The following is an 11,802-nucleotide window of genomic DNA, read 5'->3' as shown; positions in this document are numbered from 1 at the left end:
TTTTAAAAAGGGGGCAAAACATTGTAAACGGTGACATTTGCATCTATTATAATGTGCACACTGTACATAGCAAATACTTTTTGGCATGGACACCTCCCACTTTGGCAACTGTCACACTTTGTCTGTTAGTTATCATTACTGCACCTGCCTCTCATTGTCTGCTTAAACTGTCATCCCACCTGCAGTCCTCACTACAGTGGCTACCTGTCATCTAGCTTTTCACCTTTGACCGAGATGCCACGCTGACAGAGTAATGGCACTTATTACAGCCTTCATTAAACTGAAGGTCATAGGTCAACAAGCAGGCCACGGGACATCAGGCTGTCATTAAGGCTAATTGCTTGCTTGTGATCGTCCTCTGTCCCACAAAAGATTCTGTTTGGTCTTCATGACTATATCGTTTCATTACATTTCCATCAGAATCAAATTATAAATGACTGCTACAGAAATGTTTGAAAAGATCAGATCTGTGGAACATAAAGTAATCATAAAGATCTATGTCACTCTTTCATTACTCCCTACCATAGCAGGTCTGCCTTTAAGCATCCCATTTTCTGAAAAGCGAGTACTCCACTCCACCAGTCCTCTACTGTGTGTCCATCTGAGAAGGAAACTGAATATAAATCCCCAACAATGGGCAGAGTGCCGGGGGAATAGGTCGAAATGGCCATTTAACAGGTGCACCTTCGTGGCCTCCGAACAGTTCCCACACATATCACCGAGACTGGTGGCCTGCCCTAGAGAGTACCCCTGAATCACCATCCAAGATCAAGTAGCGATCAATTAATGGGAGAACAAGGTATCCGCTGGGGGGATGTCCAGTGTCCCACCCACCCCTGCTTTGACTCATAGAAGTGCCCATTTGCAACCCTATCTGTGTGGTTGCTCCATGTCAATGAGTGTGTGGCTGGAAGGACGGAGATATTATCGGGGTGACTGTGAGAACCGACACTGGCATTTTCACCGGGCTGACCTTTGTTTGCGTGAGCGAGGGCTGATTGGCGAAACTGTGATGAGGTCACCTGGCACAGCAGCTGGGGGTCCCATATCTATTGTTTACCTGAAACACAGGGATGAGAACTAGGGAGGGGTGACAAATAGACTCCCTGGCTTTGTGAGCACACATTAGACAGGCGACTTCACAAAGGTTTGTGGCCATTGTAGGCAGACTACATGGGAAATTGTATTTTTCTCTTACATAACATCAGTCGAACACTTGCAGTCAACTATTTGGAGTTTTAATTGTATTTGACATTCCTTTCCTATCTGTTTAAAGTAAAAAACAAAACTGTGTTTGCTCATGAGCTGTTACCGATAGGCCAGCATTGATCAGTGAGTGTGACTGTGCTAATTGCATTCTTGTTCCTGAGCAAATATACTTAATCCCAGTCGCTGATAAAGTCATGAAAGCAAGTCTTACGCTGAAAACACAAAATGAAGGCAGTGACAATACACGAGGGAGCCTATAACTCATATTGAAGACTCGATAACCTTGATAATACACGACGGGTACAGAGCACCTCCTTATTCCTAGAATCTTCTTGTTATGTAAACATATACCTGTGTTCATACCTGTAGATTTCTCAGTTCACTCCCAGAATCCAAGTTTATATCCATATTGTGGCTTTTCTTTTTAAGGCTGGGAATGTGGTAAAAAGTTATTCATAGCTTTTCCAACCTTAGCAGCTCCCAGGTGGCAGCACAGCCACCTCTGAAAGCCCAGGCAGTGAATAAAGCTGTAAGTTATAAACAGCCTTATATAACTTCACACCCTCAAATATCACTGGAACATTTTTCTTTTTTTAACTTTTGGGTAACCAGTGAGCCTCATTAATGCAATGATTGATGGCTAAACTGTTCTCTCAAATAACCTTTAAAAAAGGGAGTAAAATCACAGTATTTATGCTAACACTGTTAAATGTAAGGACGCACAGTAAATATATTGCATGTTCTGTATAAAATATCCTATATGATATTTATTAGATGCATCAGTCCCGTTTCAATATTGTAGTTATTTGAATTCACATCATTGTGAAGAGTCCCCATGCAATATGAGTCTGCTTTCCCCCTCTGATTAAATGGATCCTATACTTCCCAGCACTCTGCGTTTTCCTTTCTTTTCACCACCAGCAGACCACGGAGTGACTGACAACTAACCTGCAATTACTGTGACCAGACAACCTCAGCAAACTAGCTTATAATCACTAGTATCAGGCAAAGTAGGAAGATGGAACAGCTGACAGAGGAACACCCCCTAACACACACACACACACACACACACATATCTGATTTGTCCATTGCCCTATAAGACCAAAGGAGAATTGCACAAGGTATTAGTAAACAAGGGAGGTCTCCAGATTCTTAGGGGTTTCCTTTTGTGTTCCCTAGACAAATTAATTTAGCACCTCTATTACAAAGCTGTTACTATGGCAGTTATCATAACTGCTACGTTATCACAACTGGAGGATGTCCAAAAAACCCCAAGAGTTACATGTTAGGCTCTGCCGGCCACAGCTAGAAAGTTACATATTAAAGTTCATGGCAGCAGTTTGAAAAAAAAAAAAGAAGAAGACTGAACAACTGAACAACTGAACAACTCTTTTTGGTTAGAAGTGCTGCAACAAACAAATTCCAGAATAATGTACTTTGAATAGACACCAACAAAGTGGAGATGTTTAGCCATAACACATAGTGACACATTTGGCGAAAACCAGACGCAGCATATCAACACAAACAGCTCATATCAGCTGTCAAGCACGGCGGTGGAGGCGTGGTGATTTGGGCTTGTTTTACGGCCACAGATCATGGACTAAATTTGGTTGTGCAAGAGGACTAAGACACTCGTAAATCTATAACAAATGGCTGAAAAAGTAACCAAGGTGTTAGTGTTAGGCTCAATCAAGGTCCAGAGCTCAAATAAAATGATTTGGGGAGGACCTCAAGAAGGTCGTGCAAAAATAAATCCCTGCAACCCTCAATGAACTGAAGCAACATTGTTAAGAACAGTGGGCTAAGATTCCTCTATTGAGGGAGAGACTGATCAGTATACATAAAACAGTTACTTCAGTTTAGTGCTGCTAAGAGTGTTTCTACATGACTCTAAATCATGGAGTTTTGTGTATATATATATATATATATATATGTGTGTGTGTGTGTGTGTGTGTGTGTGTGTGTGTGTGTGTGTGTGTGTGTGTGTGTGTGTGTGTGTGAAACAGAATCAGTATTCTCAACAGTTCAGCCCAGGTTTGATGCAAATGCCTGTGGAACCTTTTATGCAACCAGGCGTCCAGGACTTATAAAAATATTTTGCTTTCCACCCTTTTGAGCCTTTTAGCCCTTGCTAGAGGAAAAGTCTTAGCTCCAAAATACCCACACCGAAGAATCAAAAATCCACAGGGTCAAATGTCCTGAGTAGGCCATTTACCAAGTTTGTTCCACAAGCAGGATGCTCACACACAGACTGGCTCCATCCTCCCAGTCCTGCAGAAACATATGAAAACAGGAACAAATCCCAGCACGAGGGCTAGCACCAGTTGTCCAGAATATAAGAGGGTGTTTTAGTGTAGGGACACTGTAGATCACCCAAGTAGATTAGCGTCAGTGCTACAGGGCCTTGTGAAAATCTCTATTTAATTGGCAAGGGAATTTAATTTGACTCATGCACTGTGAGAGACCAGTGCTCATTATTGCTGCCCAGTTAATGCATAAACAGAGGTCTCAGCTGGTCTGCACTAAGTGGTACCAATGATCAGATAGCAGCCCCTTGGTTTGAGAGGCTGTATTAGGCTAAATAAGTCACAATAATGCACATTCATTTGAAAGCCACCATTGTAAAATGTGAGAGCAAGTATTTTAAGTTTAAATGTAAATATTTTCAAATATAGAGTTTGACTGAATCATTAATGCTCTTTTACATCTGTCTGTTTTATTTGCACACCACTGCTGAGGGGAAAATGTCCATTTGAGGCAAATCTTGGTGATGATTCATAAATATTAATGATTGTTTTTTTATTTGAAGTGATATCTTTTCTCTTGTTTCTGTGCCAATAAAAGAGTGAGTTTTTAGACAATATGGTTTTCAGATATAAATGTAAAAAAACATCCTGAGTGGCTTCCTCCCAGTTTTAACCTGAAAGAATGTTATCAGCAGGATGAGGGGGAGTGCATTTGTTTCTGTCTGTCCACCTGCAGTGGGAAAAACCGATCCCTCAGTGCTCCCAGTGTGACTTTAAGTACTTTCAATGAACAAGAGTTAAGATTGGTTACTAATTTGACAAAATTGAGGCCAGTGAGCAGCATGACACAGCAGGCTCTGACCCTGTGGTTAGTAGCAATCATGCTGAGTTTGCCCGCAGGCAGATGAAAGGGTCACAAGGGAAGATGTAGGTTGCTTCTGGAGACTGTGGCGGAGCCAGCCACCCACCCTTGGGCCCCATAGGGGTGGAGGAATGAAGGCCCAATAATCCAGGATCCATTAAAGTGTGACTGATGCCATTCTTTTTGGATCTTATGACTGGATATCTTGCCTGTGGCAGGCTTGACATGGGACAGACAGACCCACAGCAGGCTGCGAGCAATCCAGATTATAGCCGTCAGACACTGACTTCACTGTGGAATCTGCTTCGCAGCCAAATTAATTTTTCCATTTCACTAATGGGTGATCTCAGTTTATGCCAGTAACATATTTAATATGACAGCTTGTAAGAACTGCAAATGAAAGTCAAACTTGGAAGCTCAAACTAAATATCGACACACCCTGCAATGAGCTAAAAGGCATTTTTTGTATGATTTTGTTCTGTGTGTGTGTGTCTGGGTGTGCGTGTATTACATTCCTACATTCCTATATCCCATTTATTTGGAATAGCCGTCGAATGAAACAATGTGCAATACATTTTAAAAGCGTAAAATATTCTTGAGTTTTTGCTTGTGATATGATTAAAGCTGTAACAGCGGGCCAGGTGACCTCAAGTTTGGCCTAAATTAAGAAATGACGGACTCATATTAAAGTTAATCACAAGTTTGTACAAGAACTGGAATGAAGCCACTTAAAGTGGTTGAAAATGAAGGCCTGTTATTGCTTTTTTCTTTCTGTAGCTTGAGTTAATTTTTGTCTATTTGTGAAATGAAATAAGAGATTCAATATATTCATGGGTCCACAGTGATATTTTTCAATTATTATTCAGCACGACTGAAAATCTTTGTTTCTACTTGGTAGTTTGACCCACATAATCATATAACAGACTATTATTTTATTATGTCTCCACTTTTAAGAGAGCACAGAACTTGGGGATCTCTTTAAGTAGCTCTACAGTTTCATCCTTGTAAGCCATGATAAAGGGGTTTTCACTCCCCAAATCCTGTTTAAGCCAAACTGTGCTAACTTGCCCTGAAGATCACTTCAAGCAGTGAGGCCACAGGGTCCACTTTATCCCCAGACACTCAGTAGACATGTCTTCTTAATGGTTAATGTCTCCACCTGTGGTGCTCCTGACTGTTGCTCAGATCCTGGTTATATTGATTGGTGGCAACTGGGGAGAGCTCCTCCAGGCTATGGCATTTACTTGGGGTTGTGACACCTTTTACCAGAGGTGTGGTAACCCACTGCTCTGAGGTTAACCCACTGTGAACTGCAAAGCGTAGACTCTAATTTGCTGACTATAGAATACAGTCAGCCACATTAGTATTTTAAGCAAGCGTATTGTGACGACATACATAATGAGTACAACAGGCTATGACATACAAGAGAAAAGTCTCTTAGATAGTTTTAACACTTGAAGGCAAAACTCTTGTATTCTGATCACGACATTAGGTGGTGACCCCTGTGACCCCAGACCCTGGGAGATCTAGCTGTAACCAAGGGAACTGACAAAATGATGAGAACCTTAGAGAAACCCAGTCTGAGAGTTGAAGCCAGTGGTGTAGATAATGCTAATTAACAGTCATGCAGTGAAACAAAATGGCTTAATTGTACTGGATTCATCTCGTGCTGAGCCACAAAGGCTAGGGGGAGGTTACGCTTCTAAACGTAGATTATTGTAATCCCCCAGTAATTACTGAGCCACATCTTCTCATGGGAGCAGTGGGGCACACAAGGGGAGTGGACTTTGCATTTTTATTCATTATGGCAGCCAATGATGATGACAAACTGATACAAGTAAAAGTTTCCCAAGAAGCTGCACAAAATTCATTGCATGTCACTAAAATCATGCATATTTATGTGGTCCATACAGAGCTGCCTGAGGCGGCAGACAACTATGAAAGTCCATGTCAACAGAGCTGAAAGCTTTGACTGGTTTATGAGACCTTGTTGTATCTCAGAAAGAGCTATAATGTGTTTTATAAGGCTTCCCCATGCCACAATGGCCTTCGTTTTTTAGCCTTTTCAGAGCCTTGAAAATGTTACGCTTCTATTCTCCCTCTGAAGCCACAGAAAGCACACTTGGCCAAGCTGGCCCTTTCTGGCTTTTGACAGGAAGCTCATGATTTTAAATGTACGGCTCATGCATAATGAATAAGCCTAAACAGGATGTGAGGGCAGTGCATCGAGAGAGCACCTGGGCCAAACAAAGATGCCCTTTCTGCCATGGGATTTGTGCCCTGGTACCCGCTGTCACCAGCACCCTGCTCACACCCAGCTGCGAAGCATTCAAGCTCACCATGCACATTCATCTCGTCAAAGTTGACTCCAAAAAGTGACACTGTCCACTCAGACATAAAGACCTCTTTATGGGGTTATTAATGATAGGCTGAAAGCTGCAGACAAATGTTTTGGAAACAAGTTTGCTACTGTGTGTGGGTTTTGCTTTGTTTTAATGCACGATGCCCTGGTAAGGATGCATTTTAGTGGTATGGAGGAGCAATATTGTGGGTGTTGAATTTTTAAGCGGTTAGGCGGCACGTCAAATTGTCATACTGTGTCTAAAGTCCGGGATCTGCCTCGATACAGAAGTATTCACCCAACCTTACATCAACAACTGCAGGGATATCTTGCAATTATTCCAGACCTTTACTGACAAGAGATTGACAAAATTAATCTTGGACTTGACCCCTGCACATGACACAATCTTGTCTGGTCTTGTTCTGTAGACAATGCAAATGAGGCTGAAAGGAATAATTAGCATCGTCTGGGATTTCATTTACCCTCAGTCTGAACAGATGATAAATGCTTAATATATTCAATCTAAAAGACAAAAAAAAAAAACGTCCTGGTAGCTATAAACATGACCACACAACAACAAATTATCTGTGAGCATGTGTGTGTCTGTGTGCATTTGTGTGTGTATGTGCAGGGCCAGCCGACTTGGCATAGAATGACTCAGTGGCATTGTTGCAGTGTGTGCAGCCTCAAGCATGGCAAGATTTATGCCGACGGGGGTGTGTTGGAATCCAGGCTCTCTCATCCAGCCCAGCTGCATAGAGAACAAAACCAAAGGCCCAGCTGCAGATATTAGCATGGGCAGCCTCTCTCTCCCTGCCTTTGTCTCCCTCTCTCTCTCTTTCTCTCTCTCTCTGTCTCTCTCTCTGTCTCCCTCTCTTGCTTTTGCAGTCCATGTGTCCCCGTCCCACAAGTCTGTCACATGCCCACAGGGCTTTTGTGCCTGACTGTTGTTATGGTAATGTTTCAGCCCACAAGGGATGAAGAAAAAGGAGAGATGTTAAAAGTTGATTGCAGACAAAATTGAAAGAGAGAAAACCAATAGGAAACAAAGAGAGGACAAAATATAAAAGAATTCTTAATTAATTATTGAGTTCCTCTCAGAAAGTCAAGTCAGTCTTTCCAAACAAAAGAGCTAGCACACTAGCATTAATGCTCAAGTGCACGCACATACACACAGCCACAGTCCCATATGGAATGCAAACAACCTTGTCTTGTTTAACTTACATGAGGACTGGCTGGGCTTGTTTAAGGGTAAATATAATTTAATTTGAATACATTATGTAGTTGTCCAGAGTTCCCTGATCTTTTATGTTGTGCAAGCCTCCTGTGTGGTTTATATATGCAGAGTTTATTTACAAAAGAAAATTATTAATTGAAAATAATCACAATAATAATGATTTATTCAGTGTTTCCCTTTGACTTGGAGACAGAAGACCCCAGCAGCATCATGCTCATGGAGAGTAGCTATCTCCCTTAACCTGGTAAAAATAAGAGAAAGTGATAACGGAAAAGAAGAGCATAGAGAAAGTTTAAACAAAATCACGATGAACATTTGACAGATTACCGGATCCAGTAACTGGAGATGAGCAACAAGTGGCTCAGGTGGACATATTGAGAAAGGTAAATGGAAAGAGAGTAAAGGAAAGAGGGTAGAGCAGATATTTGTATAAGGATTGCAACAGTGGCATACGTATCAGATAGCACTAGCTAAGAGATCTAGAGAAAAGTTGTCTAAATACAAACCAAATAGCAAAGATACATGACAGGCTGTGATGACCTTTTCCCTACTGAAACCTAAACATTACCAGTAGAAAAAAAAGAGGAGAATGGAAACATAACTGTATTTTATTTTCTTACATCTCATAGCTTTGTGACAGAGTCCAGCATGTGCGATCAAAGCACAGAAATTGTAAAAAGGCATGAAACGGTTAGCATCAGCCAGAATTGTACAAAGTAAAGAAATGCACAGCAGCTATTATTATCATTCCCACCTTTCCAGGGTGTTTTCATATAGCGTCAAATACCATGATTGCAGTGGAACTTCACACGATATGTGTGTGCGTGCATATTTGAGGGTCTCGTTCAGGTCTGGAAGCTCTCATTGCAGTTCCCCAAAGTCTGTAGCCTAACCGTTGCATTCAGCAATGCTGAAGAGCAAGAGAATCAAACCTCTTTAGACAAGCTATCTAGCAGTTAAAGCAATACAGCTCAAACAGAATAACTAACGATTGCCTGCTAGCTGACTCCTTCACAAACAACTGGAAAAAAAAGTTGTTGGAGCTGTAGGTTTGACAGCTCAGTTGTCTAACTTGCAAAGATTAGACAGATGGTCGAGCATGTCCCCTAAAAAATAAATAAATACATAAGCTAACTAAATAACCAACACTATATAAAATGCTGAATTATTTATATTTAGTTTCAAAACTTCAGTTATAGAACATGAAACAAGCAGCTTACCATCAACTCCAGCACTTCTGTCAACACCAGTGTGCAAAAGTATGTGGTGCAATAAACACGCTCAAGCTGAGATATGTTCTTTTTTGTTTTTCAAACAGAAAATAATTGATTCAGACTGTTCCACATTAATTAATACTTCTGTGGATGCATATATTCTGACTGTTTTTTTTTCTAGCTAACCACTTTGCCCTAGTGTACAGTAGTCAGATATTTAAACCTGAGGAAGACAATTAGATTAAGTAATTGTGTGTGTCACTCACTGGCTGTTTATTGACCTTAGATAAGCCGCAGGGACAGCGTGAAATTCATGTTTTAAAAGCATACATCTGCTGAAATCCATCTCCTAATTCAGAGGTATTTATCTGTTGGCGTCAGCGAGGGACACTTAAGTCTTGTGGGGCAACGTTTGTCAAAATAAATTTTTCCACGCTTGGCTAGTGGAGAGTGACAAGTGTGTATTTAATAAACTCTGATTTGTTTACCAGCTGAGCACTTACACTGACAGGCTCACGTAGCAATGACAACTTGAACAGTGAAATGCATGTTGAGATGCAGCGTTACTCTCAGTGTTTACCCAGGATGTCCATTATAGTCTGTGGCGTGGGGCGAATTTTGACTTTCACGGTATAGCATGTGCCGTGTTTTCGTTGTTACTAAAAAAAATGAATTGAATTGAATTCATTTTACTTTTCTTAAAAGTATCAAAGTACATTACATAATTGCTCATCTGAGAGTGTGACTTTTCTTTAGTTTTTAAATATTAACACAAAAACCAGGCCAAACAGACTGTGCTGTAGGAACATGTACAGGTAGAACTGGAGGCAACAATAGTAAAAGCCTGACTAGGGATGGATATTGATAAGATTTTCACGATTCCGATTCCATTTTCGATTCTGTTTAACAATTTGATTCTTTATCGATTCTTTTTTAAAAAGGAGAACACTAAGTTCGATTAGCTTAGAACTTTGTTTTATATCTTCTCTTTGAAAAATCCCAACAGTGAGATCTTAAGAGATCCACAGCCTACGGCTCTTCATTGGGGTGTCACAGGGTCCCCAGGGGAAAAAAAATGTAAATGTAAAATAATAAAATAAATATTCTTCTGTAGCAATAACAAAGTATAACATAAATTATTCAGTAGCAATTACACAAGAATATCCAGTAATGTTTTACCACAAACTTAGTCACTGCTCGGTGACATTCATCTATCCTGGCCTGAAAGGAGACGCTACCGGTAGACTGCAGCGAGAAATGCCAGCATCTGAGCCAGCCAGACTCTGTCTCTCTCATCATGGTCACCTAAATGCAGCACACAGTAATGGCAGGTTTTGTAATAAGGCAGATCACGCTAACATAATATGCACTGTTAGTTGATTATTTACCTGCCGCATTAACAGGAGAGGACGTGCAAACGTTACCGCTGCTGCTGGGTTGAGATTCACCAGTCTGGAGCGGAATTAAAAACACGACATTCATTTAAGGTCATCGTGTGTTTTGTGAGCAAATGCTTTTGCATATTCGTAGTGTTTCCTCCCTTAAGTGAAATATCTATTTTTCAAGTATTGCAAGTTGTCCTGTTGTCATCCGTTCTTGTAAAGTATAACCAAACTTTTGAGCATTTGAGCCGCTTACGCGTCGTGTTTCCTGCCAGGTAAATGACGCTCTGCAACGTGGTGACGTCATTCGGGGCGACTGGAATCGATAAGGGAATTATTTGCAAAAATGGCAAACAGTTCGAAGGAATTGAAAGAGTGGGAACCGGTTCTCAACAAGAACCGGTTTTTGATACCCATCCCTAAGCCTGACAGCTCATCACTGCCTTTGTTTCATGTTGAAGATCAGCTGGGACGGCATGAACTCCGGGTTCTTCTCTGTTGTCTGTGCAAATGTTTACAAAGAGTCGATATTGTGTTAGCAGTATGATGTAGTTGTTTCTGTCCTGGATGCAATTTTTGCACTTTACCATCGCGCTGTTGTTCTTTGGGTCAATACAAATAAAAGTAATGCCCATGTCTCCGCTATTCACAAACTGCAAGTGCGCCTAAAGAAAACGACACATTTAATGCTTTTTTTTTTTTTTTGCTCTATCGGCCGATCATGCAGATAACTTACGAACCTTTGTAACGCAAGATTTAATGACATAATTGTAACTGCAAAGTGATTACTAAATTTAGAACAACTAGATTTAGGACAATAAAACATCAGATTACTGTGTTACAGAAAAATGTAATGTGATTATAGTAAACTATTACACTCAACACTGCTCACCTCATCAGTCAAGCAAGATGCATGAAACTAATGCAATACCTAGCTTATCTGACATAGTGCTGGAAGTTGGTTTTATATTAATAGTATCCTCCCTTCTCCTTGGTGCTTGGTGATATAATCCTGATGTTGGACTTTGCTTACTGCTGGTCTTTAGACTCTTAGGCCATAACAGGAATCTCTTTAAGTGGTGCACAGAACTGATAAGAAATCAGGCAATAGTGGTCTCCCATCACTAATGACTCTGTGGAATAGCACCTGAAACTTTGAGGGCAAACCATTTTTGGTGTCTATGATAAGCCACCATGATATAGGCAATATATATATCAATGTAAATACATCATACATATTGCGATGCAAGTTGTAATTATTTTAAATCTTTGATTTAATTGGTCTATTTTCTCCTCTTTCCCACTGAAATG

Source organism: Neolamprologus multifasciatus, chromosome 4, assembly GCF_963576455.1.
Source record: "Neolamprologus multifasciatus chromosome 4, fNeoMul1.2, whole genome shotgun sequence".
NCBI lineage: Eukaryota > Metazoa > Chordata > Actinopteri > Cichliformes > Cichlidae > Neolamprologus > Neolamprologus multifasciatus.
The sequence above is the reverse complement of the archived record's forward strand: the minus strand, read 5'-3'. Positions refer to the sequence as shown.